The sequence below is a fragment of the Anabrus simplex genome, chromosome 5 (genome assembly GCF_040414725.1).
Source record: "Anabrus simplex isolate iqAnaSimp1 chromosome 5, ASM4041472v1, whole genome shotgun sequence".
Taxonomy (NCBI): Eukaryota; Metazoa; Arthropoda; class Insecta; order Orthoptera; family Tettigoniidae; genus Anabrus; species Anabrus simplex.
Genome location: NC_090269.1, coordinates 35,263,681 through 35,285,669, shown reverse-complemented (window position 1 = coordinate 35,285,669; position 21,989 = coordinate 35,263,681). Strand labels below are relative to the sequence as shown.

At 39.2% G+C, this 21,989-nt stretch overlaps 1 protein-coding gene across 3 annotated transcripts in view; it reads right to left on the bottom strand.

Moving 5' to 3' along the window:
• LOC136873706 (uncharacterized) overlaps positions 1–21,989 on the bottom strand; it is a 542,234-nt gene that overhangs the window by 463,384 nt on the left and 56,861 nt on the right. The window lies entirely within an intron of this gene.

The following is a 21,989-nucleotide window of genomic DNA, read 5'->3' as shown; positions in this document are numbered from 1 at the left end:
GGTGGGCATGGACAACATTACTTTCAGGGAATATGCATTCAATCCAATAATCATCTAATTCACTGTCACTGACATTTTCATTAGCACTGTTACTATAACTCTTTGACGTTGCACGAAATGTTGTAAGCCCATTAGCCAATGGCATGGCTTCATCATCCCTGGTGCGCTATCTGAGGACCCCAAAAACATCATAATCATCACTTTCGCTAAAATTAGAGGCGCTTACATCTTCAAAGGACCCCAAAAGTTCCTCAATTTCTTCTCCCGAATTAGGCCTACGTGACAACATGCCTTGTTGTGATAAATGTACTATTTGCAACATTACTACGTTCTAAATACATTGCTAAGTAACTATAAATACAGTAGAAATAATAATAAAGTTAATATATTACGATAAATAACTCAAATGCGTCAATTAGAACGTAAAATTACTGAAAACAAATCGCAACACACGGACATAAACAAACAAGGAGGCTGCCATATTGGATCATAGACGTCAAGCGCTCACAGATCATACACTCAAAATCGACGAGTAAACTAGAAAAAATGAAGATATGTCAGTGCCATCTAATGACATAAGAAGGAATTACAAACATTCTACCTTCTTTCTACTTCATTTGTGGAGCAATATAGCGCATTACTGCATAACTACACCACTTATACGAGGGTGCCGATCGAATCGGCATCCTGGCATTTTTTGTACAGAATGTAAGTGCCGATGCATCGGCACCTTGGCACTGTAAGAGTTAATGGCAGATTGTACCGAAAGCCTACAGTCTAATATCGTGGAACTTGAAAATAGGTGCAATGAGTATGGTATGAAAATTAGCCTCTTGAAGACTAAATTGATGTCAGTAGGTAAGAAATTCAACAGAACTGAATGTCAAATTGGTGATACAAAGCCAGAACAGGTCGATAATTTCAAGCATTTAGGTTGTGTGTTCTCCCAGGATGGTAATATAGTAGGTGAGATTGAATCAAGGTGTCGTAAAGCTAATGCAGTGAGCTCGCAGCTGCGATCAACAGTATTCTGTAAGAAGGAAGTCAGTTCCCAGACAAAACTATCTTTACATCGGTCTGTTTTCAGACCAACTTTTCTTTACGGGAGCGAAAGCTGGGTGGACTCAGGATATCTTATTCATAAGTTAGAAGTAACAGACATGAAAGTAGCAAGAACGATTGCTGGTACAAACAGGTGGGAACAATGGCAGGAGGGTAGTCGGAATGAGGAGATAAAGGCTAATTTAGGACTGAACTCGATGGATGAAGCTGTACGCATAAACCGGCTTCGGTGGTGGGGTCATGTGAGGCGAATGGAGGAGGATAGGTTACCTAGGAGAATAATGGACTCTACTATGGAGGGTAAGAGAAGTAGAGGTAGACCAAGACGACGATGGTTAGACTCTGTTTCTAACGACTTAAAGATAAGAGGTATAGAACTAAATGAGGCCACAACACTAGTTGCAAATCGAGGATTGTGGTGACGTTTAATAAATTCACAGAGGCTTGCAGACTGAACGCGGAAAGGCATAACAGTCTATAATGATAATGTATGTATGTATGAATTCTCGCTATAACGGACTTCTACTGTATTTACTATGAATGGAATTTTCTGTCACTCTCTAGTTCCGAAGATACGTTGTCCTGGACTATTAACGTGTTACACAACATTGCATTGGATTTAAATAACATATATATACAGGTAATTAATAAATTATATACTATTAATTACGTGTTCTTACATTAAATATACCCAAATGAATATAGATACAGCATATGTTTCACAACATGACCTCACAAATAATAGGATAATGATTTATACCAAATAAAGTTTGTACATAACTGTGTACATAATAATAATAATAATAATAATAATAATAATAATAATAATAATAATAATAATAATAATAATAGATGTAAACAACTTCATAGCCACACCTCTCAGAAGCAATAATAATAATAATAGTAATAATAATAATAAATAATAATAATAATAGATGTAAACAACTTCATAGCCACACCTCAGAAGCAATAATAATAATAATAATAATAATAATAATAATAATAATAATAATAATAATAATAATAATAATAATAAATATTTCCATTATTTAACTTACCCATGGGTTTCCATATTGTTTCCAAATTATGCTAGTCCATTACACTTGCATCAAATGTTGTAAACATGGCTAGAGCGCACCTTAAATGGAGTTTGCAGACATTAAACAAAAGAGGCTGCTCTCGGCTGAAGCGAATATGGGATTTGGCAATATGGGAAGAAGATGTCAGAAAGGGCGGAACATCGAGCAACAAAAGTAAAACCATCAATGAATGGACTTGCAATTGCTTTAAAGAGGCATGTGAGAACAAATGAGGAGTCGCGACACGTAATTTGCATGAGTGGGCACTAGCTGCAGCGGCCCTGTTTGAAGGATTCGAATTCAAGGTTTCAAATTGATGGGTTAAAAAAACAAAAAAAACAAAAAAAATCACCAGATACACTTTCGGAAATGATTCCACAAAGATGGAAGACGTTTTGGCTTCTGCAGCAACGTTTGGACACAGGCTTGCGCACTGACCCCAAGTTTTGACAGTACACACGTCATAAATACCAATAAAACAGTTAACTATTATGTATAAGTACACAAGTTCACTTTAACCATACAATACAGCAACTGAAAAATTATATTTACTTATTTCTATTTCAGGCTGACAATATCAGTCTACAATTGACAGAACATTGAATATCCAAAGTTCGAAGGCCATGTTCGTCAAGCAAGAAAACATGAACAAAGTCAGTCATTCATACACTGCCTGGTACACTCGCAATGTCAGGAGAGTTGTTCCCTCTAGCTTATGTTTGTTCCCAAGAGCCCAAAAGCTCTTTCGGATCTGTTGTTAAAAAACCAATCTACGAGTTTCTCAAAAAATACTCTAATATAGTCATTTTCTGCTCAAAATCAGGAAAGCTGTCGACATACTTGTACAAAGAATATCTTAAAATGTTGAAGCTATGTGTTGCAGAAAAGTGATTTCTTTTGTTTGTGGACTGATGGGGAGGACAAAACAATCCCACTATCTATATGACTAGATATTTAAAGATGCTGAAGGGTTACCAACCTGCACTCTAAAAATTATCCTTAATTTATAATATTAATATTAATTTATTAATTTATTTGTTTCTATTTTTATAGACTAGTTAAGCTACTAATTAAGCATACCCAAGATGCATCTTGTTTGATCGCAGAAAACCGCGAGATCAACTCCCGCGAAGATTGTATAAGAATTAACTCTCTAGTCCATCATGAATTTTCTGCTCCCATTTTTAAAAAAATGTTATACCCATGGTATGCCGCAAAATTGACTGATATACGAGAAATTTTCCTAAATGTTGACCAAGTATGTTTCCCACAAATCTCTTGAAGAATCCATGCAATTTTGAAAATCCTGCATTTATCATTTTTGCAAGATGCCGCGCACAATTGTGTTTCTCTTGTTTTATACAACAAGTTTCACACAAGATCATGCACAGACGCTTGAAAAGCACTTGTAAGCTAAAGTTACTGTTTTGTTTTAACAGTGAACACAATGAGCTCGTGTATGTTTGTATTTCGCATTCCATTCAGAAGTTAAAAATGTATTTCGTGTTCAGATGTACAGTGAAGTGTAGAGAATATTCGTCGTGCGATAGCCTACATCTGGAACGCAATCGTGTGTTGACCAGCATGGTGCATATTTATCTTGTGAGAGCCTATTATGGATATGGTAGTGTACCAAAGCCCTGCACCTTACACGATCTTTCCACCACCTGTCTTCTAGTACTTTATTGCTAACGACTCCTCAATTTGCAATACAGTCTACACTAGAGCTCCTACATCTCATTCTAGGCCGTCCCCTAGGCTTCTTTGCAGTCTCTGTATCAATGAATGTTTTCTTTGGTATTCTCTCTCCTGGCATTCTCATCATATGTCCAAACCATTTTACCTTTGCTATATCAATCTCTTCTTGAAGTTTACACACTCCCACGCTTCTCCTTATTTCCTCATTTCAGCTGGTTGTATCTTATTTTGGTTCCGCTTAGTCAACATCCAGGCTGCTGAAGCATAGGTCAGTATAGGTTTATAATAGGACGAGTATAAAACATTCTCACACTTGATCAGCACATCTTTGTTCCATACAATATCTCTCACACCCATTTATGAAGAGAAAATTGAAGTCTGTCAGCAAGTCGACCGGCATCCACATCTTCAAGCGCATAGAATTGGCGTGAATGTTGAAACTGTTTCGACTCAATGACTCGAATCGGTCGATTCAAAATGGGGGCCGAAGTCATTCTGTTGCAGTCGCACTCGCACATGGCTGTGTATAACCTCCAAGTTATGATATAGAATTTTGGGCTTATGCCGTGGCAAGAAAATAAGGTGAAATTCTGTAAGTTTTGCAGAGAACTTTGCTCTGCGTCATCAGAGGAAAATCTCGACTGTCCACGAGAAAGGCTTCTAAAACAATGAGGTTTGAATTTAGACGTTACCCAGTAGAAGTGGAAAGGGTATGTTCATTCATCACCAGATGGCTCCCTGGATGCCGTACAGTGCTATCATTCGATGCGGAAGCTGACGGAACTATCAGAGTAAATCTGAGAGGATCACATAACGTAACGGGTGTACACACATATGAAGGTATGGCATTGACACATGCCTGGAATGAAACATCTGGAGATGAGGAACGTACGAATTTGGAAAACACCTAAACGAAATATCGTTTCTGATTACATGGTCTTTGGTCTGTGTTGCCTGAGGATAGTACCTGTATATGCGGGGCACTATGTGTCTGTGTTGCCTGTGGGTGGCACCATAATGACTGATACACCGTGAATCTACATTGCCTATGATCAGTACCATTATACGAGCAACACCACAAGTATACGTGGTCTGTGATTAGTACCACTATGTGGAGAACACCACAGATCTATTCTCCGGACCACCTTTTGAGCAGACTAAAGCGGAAATGACGTCATTGTCTCGTCACACTCGCCGTGGTTGCCAAATGAGCCGGCGCGCGATTCAAAGTTTTACTCCACCACTATAATACAGCACAGATCACGGATTGAACCTCGAATGAATTTAAAATAATTAATACATGTAACGTATGCGTGTTAGAATCTCATACAGTTTTTAAACGGCTTACATCTTTAAACAACTAATTTACTGAATTACATTTTAAATGTGAAAACCTACAAACTGTTTTCCAGTCAATGACCGGGTCAGGGATGGAATAAATGAAGCCCCATCTTGCGGTGAGGATAGGAATTGAACCGGCTGCCGAAGTCTGTCTCACTCCTCTGAGGCAATGATTAATGACTGACAGATGAAATTAAATGATACTGGAGAGTGATGCTGGAATGAAAGATGATAGGAAAAACCGGAGTACCCGGAGAAAAACCTGTCCACCACAAATCTTATATGGAGTGACCGGAATTTGAACCACGGAACTCAGAGTTGAGGGGCCAACGCACTGCCACCTGAGCCACGGAGGCTTATACAATTTTAACGTACTAACTATAATTTCACGCTTAAAGCATTCCAAACGAATTCTTTTGACATGAACAGTAAGCATTACATTCACTAAATTATTACTATTATTATTATTTGTGAATATATATATAATATTTTATTATTCATTATTCACTATTATTATCTAAATATATGGCCTGATTCCTGATTGAAATGAGCTGCTACTCACGGGCGACTTATGAATAAGCGAGAGAAGTGAGGATTATGTACTACATATTATCATCATCATGCAGGAGGTTTCAGCGTCAGCTTACCTTGTGCGGCAGTAATTAATCTGTGTCACTATCGAGTGGCTGCACACCTAAGTCGGAATCAGAGCCGGGTCAGTACACGAGGTAAACTAATCTCGCCGTCAATACTATTTGCTCGGAAATGCTTATAAATAGACGAATCATATTTCTCTCGTCAGACGTAAAAATTTTGCGTTTCTTCAACTGATAACAGTCAGGTGAATTTTTGTTCGGATCCATTGCACAATAATATCCAATAAAGAGTAAGAAGAAACCTACAAACGTACAAGAGACTACAATAATTATGAATTAGCACACAATACACACATACACTGTTTTTATAAAAGCGAAGCACATTGATAAAATTCTGTCACTGCTGTTTTAAACAGACTATGTTTAGAACTGCACCCACGTGTTCAGGACATCCACTGAGTGAGTAAGTATGGCAGCTCCGTATTGACTGCACCATTGCCAAAACGCGCTCTGAGTAGCGCAACCCCCTCGCCCCCTCGCCAACCACCGTAGGCGCTGCCCCTGTCACCCTGCCATCCCCTGGTCTATACACTCACTTCCGCTTTAGTCTGCTCAAAAGGTGGTCCGGAGAATAGCCGATTCTGATGCTTCCGTCAGCTTCTGCTTCGAACGCTAGCACTGTATCGTGTCCGGGGAACCATCTGCTGACGAATGAACATACCATTTCCACTTCTATTGGGTGACGTCTATATTCAAACCTAACTGTTTTTGACGGTCAAGATTTTCTTCTGATGATGCAGAGCAAGGTTCTCTGCGAAACAAAGAATTTCACCTTATTTTCTTGACACGGCATAAGCCCAAAAGCCTATATCATGTCTATAAGTATGGGCCGTGAAAGCATCAATGGCCACATTAAAAACCTCCATGGGGAGGATACTTGTATGAAGGCTTCAAAATTCACCAAATTAAGGAGGAAGAAGTCTATTCTTTCTTTATGCTTTCTGCTGAGATGCAAGGACCATAACATCAATCCCAACCGTGAAGCTGAAGCACACGTTAAATACTCCGAAGGCCAGGAGAATATATCATCTAGCAAGGCTTGTGATAGAGAAAGTGCATTACACTCATAAGGAACTGGACTCAGTCTCCCGAGAGTTGTTTCGTTTACACCTGCAGTTAAGCAACTCTCTCTCATAGGAATTGTGGTTGTCTTTCGATCGCATTACTGCTATACAGGCTGAACGCAAATTCAACCAGGTGTCATTCAGACAGAAATCTCAAGTTCCTCCAACTACCTCAGAAACAGGTGGTCTCTCGCACGAACCCCGAAGCCAGTAAAAATGTCGTCAATCCTTCCAAAAAATCCTTGGACGAGAACCAAAAGGCAGTTCTAGCTAGGGGCCTTAATTTCGCTGTCGCCCCCTTTAAAATTCCAACCAAGGAGTTAATTACTTCCTTTGAGGCAGCCATCCACAATCTACCTACAGATGAGGCTGAGGAGTTAAGACTGAATTGGGGCAAATGTTCGGTTATAGGAAGGGGAGTTAGGGATTGGAATAACTTACCACGGGAGATGTTCAAAAAATTTCCAATTTCCTTGCAATCATTTAAGAAAAGGCTAGGAAAACAACAGATAGGGAATCTGCCACCTGGGCGACTGCCCTAAATGCAGATTAGTAGTGACTGATTGATTGATAGAAATGTGCGAGACTCATAAGGCCCGCTGTTGAAACCGCGCCCAATTTAACAAGAGGCGAGCTCTGAAGGAACTTGGAGATGATTTTGAATTAACCATTCTCTCAGCTGATAAGAGTAATGCGACAGTGGTTATGGACACTGGCGAGTATAAGAATAAGATCTCGGCTATACTGTCAGAGCCTGTTTACAGGCTGTGCTCACGTGACCCTACCACTCGTGTGTCCAACGCGACCATGAAGCTCTTAAGGCAATCTTCAATTCCAAAAGAGGAGGCTAAACATCTGTCCCCGGGGGCCGCAGTGCCACGTAGATTATATGGACTTCCTAGACCCATCAAGATGATGTTCCCCTCAGACCTATTGTTAGTGCGATAGGTTCTCCTACGTATGCTTTGGTTAAATACCTAAGCAAATTGCTTCAGCCACACATAGGACGTACTGAATCATGATATGTTCCTAGATGCTCAAGCTTTTACTCAAACTAGACACTACAGGTCCAGGATTATAAAGGAAGCTGTGGAAATATGTAGAAATCCTAACAATTTCAACAGGGACACTGGCTATTAATTAAGTAATATCTGGTTGACAGCCATTAAGGATTTACATAGGTAGTTCCCTTCCCCTTCACTTTGTTATTTCTTCTTGTTTTCCAAATTCGTACTTTCTTCATCGCCAGATGTTTCATTCCAGGCTTGTGCCAATGCCTTACCCTCATATGGTTATGTGATTCTCTCAGACCGATTCTGATAGTTCTATCAGCTTCCTCTTCGAACGTTAGCGCTGTACTGCGTCCAGGGAGCCATCTGGTGACGAATGAACATACCATTTCCACTTCTATTGGGTAACATCTAAATTCAAACCTCAATGTTTTAGAAGCCTTTCTTGCAGACAGTAGAGATTTTCTTCTGATGACACAGAGCAAAGTTCTTTCCGAAACGTAAAGAATTTCACCTCATTTTCTTGACACGGAGTAAGCCCAAAAGCCTACATCATGTCTATAAGTACGGGCAGTGAAAATCGTATCTAGTGTTTCCATATCCCTGTTGGATAGTTTTTATTCGTGTATTCAATAGTACGTTTTCTCGCTTAACACTTTCTATTTCCTTGTCCCCTGCAGAAACGTCTTAACGAGATTTTACTCTATTGAGATTTTTAACTCGCTAACCGGAATTTAATATTTGAAGCCGCCCCTGCCGTCTAACTTGCCTGCCTCTCACCCGAAGGGTCTGAGTTCGATTCTTGGCCAGGTCAGACATTTTTACCTGGATATGAGGGCTGGCTCCAGGTCCACTCAGCCTATGATTACCTTTAACCCTTTAATGCCGAAATGATTTTTTTGTCCGTTTTCTTTGAAATTCGTCTAAATCACTTCAGGTCCACATAATAACATAACTACAAAATATTAAGCTCATACTTTTCACGGTTTCGTCGTTAGGTGGCGTGTTCATATGATCACGCTAGGCGGATGTGTTAGCATTTCAGTCTGTATAGCATTTCTTTATTTATAGATTTTATGTATTGATATTGATAAATTATGAACAAAATACACTAAAATGAACTAAAGATGATAATTTATGAAGAATATACATTAATTACAATATGTACACACATAAATAAAGCAATGAAAGTCTCAAGATATTTGTAACATATTACATTCAAGTTATCTAATTCACAGAAATTACCGAATAGGAACAAATATAAGAACTGTATGCTTCACACTGTATGAAACAGGACAAAGCATGGAACACAGAGTCAAACATTACATTTTATGCACTCGGTGCGAACAGTACTGGAGCATTCCTTTCCAGCACAGTGTCGTCGATTGCAGGACGCTACGAGATGCCCAATCTCGTCAAGTCATACATTGTCAGTGATACTACTCTGCTGGATACTATCTTGAGGTGAAGGGGCGGCCTCTTCCTACTGGCGTTATTTTGAACTTGTAGATATGTTTGCACAATGTGGCGACAAAATTCTAGATGTGACAAATCACATCCAGACCTCCTTAGCAGTAACCATGAATTGTGAATGGATACATCCAGGAGCCATGTGAATAGCGACCACCACCATTTCTTTCCATGTATGCCTATTCTGTAGTACGACACATTCTGGTCCATCCTATCTGTTCCACCCATTCCACTGTTGCAAGCGCCAAACACAGCCAGCCGGTTTACATGCACTTTACTTTTCTCTGCCTGGGAGTATTGTGTTACATTAGAAACTGGTTCAACACCATGGCATGTTGATGCTATGGTAACCACGGCGTTATCAATGCACCGAACAATACTTATACCCTCCGAGTTCGTTGCCATGTCGTATGACCCACCAGCCTGTCTCTTCATTTCATTTGAAGGTGTGATCGAGCAGTCTTTGGGATTTCTATTCTCGAATGGTTCCTGTAGCGCCATATCCGCAATGTTTTAGATGAGCCAAAAGTGTCATTCCAGTAAAAGGATTATCGAAATATAGTTGAAAGGGTAAGTGTGACATATCATCAGCATCAGTACCATTGGAGCAGCACACTTACCAAATCCTTGCTCATATTCAGTATTACCATGAGGATTCTTACCTTGATATATGTCAAAATTTATGAGATAGCCCGAGGGAGTGTTCAAACACCAGACTTTATAACCAAAGCAGATGGGCTTTCCGCGGATGAATTGCTTGCAGCTGTGCCTACCATAATATTCCACCATACATTTGTCAAAATCTAAATCCTTTTCAGGCGGGAAATTTGCAAGGAATCTTTTCTTCAGCATGTTTATAAGAGGTCGTAATTTCCACATTTTATCATTAATATCAGGCTGAGTATTATCCGCGCCAATGAATGAAGCGACAAATTTTCAGAAAACAGGCTCTTCTCATAGCATTTACAACAAGTGTATTACGTACATCATCCGCTGCTTCCCAATACGATCGTTTGCTAGGCACATTGTTGTAACTGGAAAGAATTAGCACAGCAAGAAATACTTTTAATTCTGTCTTAGATATTTTTGGGTCGTCACAATTCTTAAACAAGGCAAACTTGCTTGATTCTTGAATCATGAACTCCATCAGTTTGTTGTCAAACAGTAGTTCAAAGCACTCTGTAGGAGATTTGCCAGATAAGGTGGAAAAATTGGCTTCCGGGAATATGCCAACTGAATCTCGGTTGTCATCCTTACTCCACACAGGATGGATTCTTTAAAATTTAGTTTTCTTGCTAGATGACTGATCTAAAATACAGTAGAAGTCCGTTATAGCGAGATTTCATAACGTCGAAAAATTTACTTGCTATAGCGGATTGTCGTTATATCCGATTTGCATATTAACATTGGTATGAAACGACAATCAGTTTGTTCAAAACTTGCGTTTCCGCAGATGTTATCCACACTATGGCTTACTTGTTTGTTATTTTTCGAAATCCGATACTACGTGAAAGCGTATGTTTAATTTCATTCTGAAAAAAAAAAATTGAGTACCGTATTTCTCCGAATCCAAGATGAACCCCACTTTTTCCTTCAAAAAATTTAAATCAGTCTCAAAAAGTACTTTGTAAAATCATATGAATGCCTTTGTTGTACAATAGGCCTACGCATTTTAAGACGCCGAACATTGACTTTCGTCATGCCTATTTTTTTGCGGCTGCGCAATTATTCTTTATTTCCGTGGGTTTAAGGGCCATTAACTTAAAATTGGCGTCATAATACCGAAGAGAACCCGTTGAAAATTTGCCGGCAGTACCTATTCCATGCGTCTGTACATTACGACGATCCATCAGGAATTTATTCTTGCTGTCTATGAAACCGTTACTTTTACTCAGCGTCAGATGTAACCGGCTACCGCTACACGCACGTCTCGCTTGCCGGGTTCGGCCAACTTCAGCGGCTAGCGATGTATAGGCCTAATCGCGGACATCGAAAGTCAACGAACGAGTTTATTGCGCCACGGTATGGCCATTCCGCTCTTTGTCTTCACGCTAACGCCAAATATTGGCTTTAGTTAGGCCTATGCCGAAAATATTCCTGCTGTCTATAAAACTTAATTTTGCTAAGCGTCAAGTACAATAGACGCGTTATAACTCTGCCACTGAGTAGCCATGACCTTTCTAAGAATTCGAAGGCTCGCATGTTTTAATGCCATTCTGCAGATTTGAGAAACGTTTCTGTAGAAGCTAATAGAACGTCATACTCTCTTCACTATTTCCTGCGATCCTGTGTGTAACTTCACTGACGATGTAGGCTATAGTAAGGAGGCGGTCGTTTATTGTCAACGAGTTTTGTGCGCGTGTGAAAAGAAGTAGCGTGGTTACCGCGGTAGTTGCCAGCGGTATCCATTAACTTACTGTTAAACCGTGAATGCAAGACAACCCTTGAGTTTTCGCATGATATTCTGAGAAAACAGTCTTAGATTCGGAGAAATACGGTATCACTCCAGAGGTTTCTGTGGCAAACACTTCAGTTCTCTTCTTCAAACGGCGTCACCTAACCTAACCGTATATGTATCATGAAAACATATTTCAAACGCAAGTAGAGAAATCATAACCTCCTCGCAAAAAATTTACATTTAAATAGCCTTTCCGAAATTTAACTAGACGCGAGAAGATATGAAATATCCTCTGAAATCAGTGATGTACTCTGCCATATCTTGCGGTGTATCACATTCTTACTTAATTTCCGTATATAACATTAAAATTAAGATATCGTTTAATTCAGTCTTTATTTTTAACGAGTTAACTGCTATCGGCCACGTTCTTTACGCATTTATTACGAAACGCGTTATCCTCTTTCATTTCGAATTTTCTTTAGAGAACTGCAGTCGATGGGTATTAGGTACTAATCAACTCCAACATCGCCTTTGAATGTCGACGAGAGAACTCACAAATGCACAAAGTGAGAAAACTATACCGTACGGTACCGAAGAAGATCGATCACATTTTTTGCAAACGTTTCAGTTTTCTTATTCAAACGGCATCACCTATCCTAACTTAACCGCACTATACGTATGATGAAAACACACTTCAAGCGCCAGTGGAGAAATGATAATCTTCTCGATATACATTTTCATAATAGCCGTTCCGTAATTTAACCAGACGCGAGAAAATATAAACTAACCTCCGAAATCCAAATTAAACACTCTGCCATATCTCGAGGTGTATCCCTTTCTTACTTAATTGATTATTTAGCCTCAAAATTAAGCGGTCGTTTAGTCCGCCTTAATTTTTAACGAGTTAACAACCGTTTATTTACCGGTACGCATTTATTACGAAAATATGTTCTCTTTCATTTCGAATTTTTTTTATGGAACAGCAGTCGACGGGTATTATTACTATTCGACTATGACATCGCCTTCGAATGTCGACGAGAGAACTCTCTAGTGCACATAGCGAGGAAACGATGCCGAAGATAATCGATCGTATGCAATATCATCGCTGGGGTGCATAAATATCGCTTACGGAAAAAATCGCACGCGCTTAATCACTCGTAATAACGGATGCGTCAGTGATAGTGCTCTCGCTGTAACCGAAGGACGATGCAGTTCAATATAGGAATTTTGAAGGGACAGAAAAAAGTCGTCGCTATATCGGAGTTCTCGTTATATACCGTACTCGATATAGCGGACTTCGACTGTACCTGCTGAAACGGGATCATCGTTTGCGCCTCCTATATGATCATTGCCAGCGAGTACAATTTCTGCCTTACTTGAAAGCTGGCAACCTGTGAGGTTATCAACCAAACCACAAACACCTTCATCTCCTGAATCGACGTCGGAGTGAATATTAGCTTCTGGAGGTTCAATAAAAATGCTGTTAACATCTCCAACTGGTTCGCCCGATTCAAGAATATCTAATACTTCTTGGAGCGTAATGCCCCTGTAAAAAGGGAAACAAGGTTTTGTAGCTGCATATATATGTTAACAAGTCTCAATTTATTTAAATGTAGAACAGATGACCGTAAATCGAATAAAGTTGTTCAATGAAAATTTATGTATAACAGTAATCGTGACAGGTAGCATAACGTCCACCATCAAATACACGCACAGGGTGAATAGCTAACACAACATATGATCACGCAATGTTTTAAGTGCCTATGGGAGTAATATTTAGTGTTAAATGTAAATTAACTGCAACATAATGTGAACATAGATCACTCCCAAACTTGTTAAGCACATGAGTTGCGTAATCTAAACATAAATATATGTGAAATATCAAACTTACTTGAAGCGCGCCATCATGATTCAGCTGCTGTGACAATGACACAAAACGAAAGTGCGCCGAAACAATGAGTCGATATGCATCACATAATAATATGCTCGCACACAGTTGCAACATGCTTCTTGAATTGATCTACACAGTCAGCAATCAATTCCAGCACTATACAAAGCACTGAGAGCAATCTAAATGAAAGAATGCAGGCCATGATCATATGGACATGCACGGCGTTAACGGGTTAATTGAGGAGCTATTTAACACGTTCAATGCGGATCAAGCACTGGGTGCGTGACGCTACTTCATAAGCACGTGCGGAGCACGCCCCCAGCGGGTCATGGGACGGTTGCTAGGAAATGTGAATCACAGGTTTCCCCATGGTAAGAAAGGCTCTGATTGTCATCCCGCACATCGTGTAAGTCCAATCTACTAGCAGATTCATCCATAACCATATTTGCGCATGTGTATTCCATTTCCCACGCATTTCCTCTCCAGAGTTGTCGTCATACGTCATTATTCATTTATGGGATCTTTGAACAGCAAGACCACTTCAGTGCGAGGCAAGACACTGCATTTTCTGTTTATTATTACTTCAAGAGAATTACGAGCGATTCCGCTTTTGAAACAAATACGGTAAATTCCATTACTGCAATATGTTCAGTAAAAGAACTGAACTTGTAATTGTCATTTATTCTTGCATCATATATGTGTATAACACGAAAGAAACTTCTAACTGTCCTTTACTCCTGCATCATATTTGTAAGTAACTTGAAATAACGTGCAATAATCATTTTAAACTGTGTCATGATGCTTACGTTATCATTTTATTTATATTTTTTCCAGATGGCCGACAATGTGGTTCCTTCAACGTTACGAAACCCACCCATTTAGCCAAAGCGTTTCATTTTTGTTTGTCAAATTCTGTAATAGAGAAGTGTAAATATGAATATATTTATGTGTGTAACATACTTTATGCATTTGTTTGCTATCCACAGTAAATAATGCACAGTAATTACCAACGCACGTGATCCGTCTGGTGACCAGTATTACTTCTCGATTTCAACTACCGTGTGGGTCATGCACCAGGCACCTGAGTAGGATAAGTCCACAAGTTTGATAGAACTCATCCTACCAACGTACAAAACTTCGATAATTACAAATTTTAAAGAGTCCCACACATATATTTTGTTCAGGTTGGCAGGTATGTCACGCTCTGCTAATACCCAGTGAACGTGTTAATGGTGAGAAGGCGAACCCGGTCTAAAGAGTCAAGAATAACGGCCGAGAGGATTCGTCACCTCGTAATCTGCAGTCCTTCGGACTGAGGAGCGGTCGCTTAGTAGGCGAAGGCCAATTGGGGCTGTAGTCTGGTTTATGGTGTAGGAGTGTTTGTAAGACTAGAGTAATACATATTTAATTTTTGTGACGTTTAGCCAAATTGTTGATGGTTCATTCGTTCCCTGATTTTCTGTTTTCCCGTGTTGTATGTCTTTTTCAACGGGGTCCCTCTAAAAATGGAGATTCAAGATTCCACCGTAATATGAAAACTTTTGCTCCTCTTCCATTTTGAAGTTTCTTTTAGAGAACAGCAATCGATGGGCATTACTAATTGACTCCGCCTTCGAATGTCGAGGGGAGAATTCACAAGTGTACATAGCGAGGAAAAGATACGGTACCGAAGTTGGCCGATCACATTCTATGGCAAATGTTACAGATTTCTTATTCAAACAGCATCACTGAACCTAACTATACTATATGTATCATGAAAACATATTCCAAGCACGAGTAGATAAATAACATTCTCACTATAAATTTACATGGGAATAGTCTCTCCGAAATTTTATCAGATGCAAGAACCTCTGAAATCTGTGATGCACTCTGCCATATCTTGAGGTGTACTGCATTCTTACTTAATTTCATTGTAGATTATTCAAATTCAGTGATCATTTACTTAGCCTTTAGTTCTACAAAGTTAGCAACTGCTATCGACAATGTTATTCACATACTTTTTATGGAAACACTTTCTCTTCTTTCATTTCTAATTTTCTTTACAAAACAGTAGTTGACGGGCATTACTAATCGACTCCGATTGGCTCCAACATCATCTTCAATTGCCAAGAAGAGGGTGCACATAGCAAGAAAACTATGCCGAAGGTCACATTTAGTGGCAAACACTTCATTTTCCTTATTCAAACAGCGTCACCTAACTTAACGCATATGTACCATGAAAACATACATCAAGCACCAGTAGAAAAGTGATAACCTATTTGCTACAAATTTAGATGGGAATAGCCTTACCGAAATTTAACCAGACGCAAGAAAATATAATCTAACCTCAGGAATCAGTGATGCGTTCTGCCATACCTTGAGGTGTAGTGCATTCTTACTTAATTTTACTGTAGAATATTATAATTAAGCGATCATTTACATAGCCTTTATTTCTAATGAGTTAACTGCTATCAACCACGTTATTTACATATCTGTTACGAAAACATGTTCTCATTCATTTCCGATTTTCTTTACGAAACAGCAGTTGACGGACATCACTAATTGACTTTGACATCGCCTTTGATGGTAGAGTACAGCTTGCAAGTGCACACAGCAAGAAAACTATACTGAAGGTTACATTTTGTGGCAAACAATTCAGTTTTTAATTCAAATAGCGTCATCTAACCTATTAATGGTTATGAATTTCATGTTTTTGGTCCGTATTGAACTGAGAATAATATATAAGTAATAATAATAACAACGTAAACGTTTCCACCTTTTCAATACTAAAATATATTCACAAAATTATAAATTACACGGTACTAGTTTCGACCCATCTAGGGGTCATCATCAGCCGTATTGGAGCAAAGATCACTTTTGGCGAAATCCTCGTATTAGCAAACAAGGGCCCTTTACTCAACATAATGGAAAATTACTACATACACCTAGACCAATACTTTAATGCCAGTCACAATCTCAATGAAATCTCAGAGAAACCCAACATACTCTTCGATCTATTTATCACTTTCCTCAGAAACAATAATGCAGCCAACCTAAACTCAATCCTAAATTTAATCAAAGGTACTTTTCCAAGACAATTACACTTTCTCCCGCACCCTTCAGCCCCACCTTAAGCCCTCTTCCTAAGCCATATTTCATTTCAATACAAGAACTTACTGATTTCCATGATTTATACTTTATTCTTTGTTAAAAACCTCTTAGTATGTATATTCCTTGTATTATTATTACCATAATAACATCTCATTTCACTTGTTATTCTTTAAAATAACATTTTCTTAGGATTTCGCCAAAAGTGATCTTTGCTCCAATACGCCTGATGACGACCCCTAGATGGGTCGAAACTAGTACCGTGTAATTTATAATTTTGTGAATATATTTTAGCATTGAAAAGGTGGAAACGTTTACGTTGTTATTATTATTACTTATATATCATCTAACCTAAGCGTACTATGAAAACATATTTGAAGTGCCAGTAAAGAAACAATACCCTTCACGCTATAAATTTACATAATAGCCTTCCAAAATTTAACCAGACGTTAGAAAACATAAAACTAACCTCTGAAATCAATGATGCACTCTGCCGTATCTTGAGGTGTTACTTAACTGCAGTATTTAGCATCAAAATTAAGCAGTCGTTTATTGAGCTTTTATTTTTAACAGTTAACAACTGCTACTGGACATGTTATTTATGCATTTACTACGAAAACATGTTCTCTTTCATTTCCATTTTTCTTTACGGAACAGCAGTCGACTGGTATTTTGTTATCGACTCTGACATCGCCTTCGAATGTTGATGAGAGAGCTCGCTAGTGGACAGAGCGAGGAAACAATACCGAAGATGATCGATAGTATGCAATATAATCACTGGGAGCATAAAAGTTGGTTAAGGGAAAAATTGTGCACGCTTAATTGCTCGTAATGATGGATGCGTCAGTGATAGGGCTCTCGCTGTAACTAAAGGGTAACACACAGTTTAATGTAGGAATTTTGAAGGGACAGACAAAAACTGTTGTTATAACAGGGTTCTCGTTATACGCTGTACTCGTTATAGCAGACTTCTACTGCACTTCAGTCCGGCTCCATGGCTAGCGTGCTGGCCTTTGGTCACAGGGGTCCCAGGTTCGATTCCCAGCAGGGTTGGGAATTTTAACCATCACTGGTTAATTCTGCTGGCACGGGGGCTGGGTGTGTGTGTCCTCTTCATCATCATGACGCGCAGGTCGCCTACGAGTGTCAAATCAAAAGGCTTGCACATGGTGAGCCTCTCGGACACAAACCCGGCACTAAAAGCGATACACCCTTTTATTATTGTACTTCACAAGCTAGGAGAATACGTGTGACACTGCTGAGGAGTCCAACTTCCACCTCTGTCTTGGCACCTCTACAACCTCACTATTAATAGTGAAGCATCACATTTTTGAAAAAGTTAATTTGAAAAAAGCAGGTGTCTCAAATAAAATTTAGGTTGCCTAAAGTCAAATCATGGTGTGGGACAGCTTGAGACCAAGTTGCAAATAAAACCTTGTCTTTTGATGGCAAGAAAAATTTCTTTTTCATTAGAATTACAATTGTAACCTGACATGCAACCTTGAACATAGCAATGCAGAGGCATTTTCACACGGTTATTTTAACCACGCCTCTCTGAGCTGGCCTCTCACCGCTGAGTTCCGTGCTTCAAATCCCGGTCACCATGTGAGATTTGTGCTGGACAAAGCGGAGGTGGGTCAGGTTTCTCTTCAGGCAATGTGCTTATTTGGAAAAGAGAATAACAGGTAGAAGACCAGCTGGAAGACCAAGAAGAAGATGGATGGATCAACTGAGGGAAGATGTGGAGAGAAGAGGATGGAATTGGGAATCTGTCTTGGACAACGAAACGTTTTTGAATAGGCAACTGTGGAAGACGCTCGTTTTCAAACACCCTACCCGGCTCGCTGGAAGGGAAAACTGATGATGATGATGATGATGATGATGATGATACTGCTAAGCATGGAAGCAGGCAAACCCATCTATAAACCATCTCTTTTGGACACAATGCATTCCATTGCCTCATTATGGGATTCAGCAGAGCCTGTAATAACAGAAAATTGTTCAAGAAAGCAGGCTTCGGTGGTGGTACCAACAGCATTGTTATGGAAGTTGGTGATGAAGTGCCAGGGTGCTGGAGAACTATACAGGAGAAGATTATCAGTAGTTTCAACGACTTCACTGCCATTGATGATATGGTAATCAATTGCGAGGAGCAGACCATCGATGAGATCTGCAAGGAAATTTAGGCAGAAGATGAGGAGACTGAAGCAGCAGCAGAAGAAGAAGAACAAAAGGTGGTGGTGGTGGTGGTGGTGGAGGAAGAGAAGCCCCAAGACTATCTTGTAGTGAAACAAGCATCTGCCTAGAAAAACTGAGGCGGTTTAAGGAAGGTTCAGCCAGTGTGCCTCAGAACACATGGGAGGCAATGTGGGAAATGGAGAGGTTTACACTTCAAGAAAGCAGTAAAAATCTTTTAACAGTCAACCCTTTTCCAAGTAGGAGCCTAGACTTCTTGTTTGTGTACCATTTCATTGCCCAGTTTGCGTCATGAACGGCAGTTACATCGCAGTTGCCATGCATCGCGATGGAATGATGAAAATTGTATGATAAAAGAATATATTACTAGGAAAATACATCGACATAAAGAATCAAATAAGCCGCGGAATACAGTTGTGACGATCGCACTTGAGAAGTCCATGCGGCCGTGAACACGTCGAGAAAAACTGCAGACATGTCAAGTCGAGTAGGCCATGAATAAATCCTGAGACGGACAGACCTAACGAATCCATGCGGCCATGAAAAAAAAATTGTAATGTTATCCCAAGCTAAGAAAAACTATCACTTAAAAAAAAATTAAAGAAGTCAATTTCGGAACGAAGTATCGAACGAGATTCTATACAAGAAGAGAAGGGATTGAAGCTGGAGAAGAGAATTGTTAGTAATACAGTTACGACCATACGCGACACGTAAAGAAAATTTCACCAAAATTTCAAATACGAATTAGTAATATCTGGCGCGGAAGAAGAGTAAGGAAGGAAGACTTGATCTCGTAGAAGAAGTCGCCAAGTCAAACTCAAAGCAGATAATTGGAAGCCCTTAAATACATAAAAGTTAGAAGTCGCCAGTTTACATTTTAAAGTCAGCGTCAAGCAGAAAACATTTTGACTACCATACAAAATATTACACCTTCAAAATTGTTTGCTAAAAAGATAGAGAATATACCCAGGATTGATCAGTTCATAATTGAAATATGCATCTAATGACGACCTTCAATATGTTTTTCTTATTGCATGTAATCGACGGAGATATCATGGCTGACTAATTCAAGGATATGGGGTCACAATCAGGAGGAACCCTAGCCAACCGTTCTGCATGCCCGAAGCCCGAGTCCAGTTACCGGCAATGACGAGCACATGAACGCGAGATGCTGTCCAAAGAAGACCCAGGATGAAATCCAGCCCAGCGGAATAGCGGAAGCAAGATAAGTGGAGTTCCTTGTAGTAATTTCACGTAGTTAAATTATTAGACTTGTGTGAATAATAGTGTGTGTTTAAATTGAAATATTTGTACAGCAAGGTTAATATCTGGTTCATCGAGATATAAACTCCATGAATAGTGTCTTTGAAAAATAATCCATGTAATCGTTTGAGAACTCGGATCTAGGTAGTCTTTGACAAACCAAAAATTTATACCCCATGTATAGGAATGTTTGTTTACTTGAGGAAAGCTTTGAAAATCAGTATTACAACGTTGTGACAGGATTATACGTCTTTCATAATGCAAATCAAGCTTAATGCAATGTTGAACGAAATGAGATCGTATTCTAAGACAGAAGGAAATGACAATGTTTAATCGTCACAAAAATGTGAGTAACATAGCCTGAATTATTAACACATGCCTTTAATTGCAGGAGGAATGTAGTTACTTGTGTTATTTAATATCGTAAACTCATAACATGTTATGATATTGTGTTTAGTGGAATATACGTACACCGTGACACTCGTAGAGCAACAAATGATGTAATTGAATGAGATTGTTGATATGTACAATGAAATGAGGATATTGTGCGCAAGAATATAGGTTGGATTTATGGTAGAATATATGATTTATGAGGAATTATGTAAGCCGCATACATGGCGAAAATACGAGCATATATTAATAACTGGTGATATTTATGCAGCGTAACGCCGATATTAGGTTAATGTTGTTGTTATTGTCACGTGATATATACGGTAGCATGTCATATGGGGTTAAATGGAATATGAATATGACCATATGAGGTTTTTAAACTTACAGGTTGTTTATGGTGTACGATCATCGAGAGTATATCCTAGAAATAACGTATTTACGAGAGAAACTTAGTATTTTTCTAGAAATGTTTCACATGCTAGGCTATCTTCAAGTTGATTGATTTCCTGTCAAAGACATGATTGGAACTAGGAAATGTTTTCATGATCTATAAAACTACCATCCGTGAATAGATGACCTTCATTTACGATTGTATTCGAAATCTTTCGCAGATGGATGATTTTTTATTTTTGAATCATGGTATGACACTATCAGTTGAATAACTTGCTTGTTGACACATGAATGTTGTATCAGGTTACTCCTACACACTTTTCAAGAAAAATTATGGATTTTTAAGTTTATTTAATAGACAAAATATTTATTTTTGAGGTGATTTACGACAGTATGATAATGAATGGCAATTTTTAAGCCATGATTTCTGGAACTCGCTTATGTCGCTTACGCTATGTCAGAAACTCTTGAGGAAAGATATTTAATTCATTTGAGAAAATTGATGACACTTAATTGGGATTTAAATAATATTTTGAAAATATTTCTAGTTTTTTTTTTTTACTCAATGTGTTATAATGATTCTAAAGGGCAATTGAACGATATGTAAACATCATTCTTGATATTTAACCTAAATTTGAATAATACTTAGATGTTATTTCTACAGTGCCGGCCCCGTGGTGAAGGGGTAGCGTGCCTGCCTCTTACCCGGAGGCCCCGGGTTCGATTCCCGGCCAGGTCAGGGATTTTTACCTGGACCTGAGGGCTGGTTCGAGGTTCACTCAGCCTACGTGATTAGAATTGAGGAGCTATCTGACGGTGAGATGGCGGCCCCGGTCTAGAAAGCCAAGAATAACGGCCGAGAGGATTCGTCGTGTTGACCACACGACACCTCATAATCTGCAGGCCCTCGGGCTGAGCAGCGGTCGCTTGGTAGGCCAAGGCCCTTCAAGGGCTGTAGTGCCATGGGGTTTGGTTTGGTTTTTATTTCTACAGT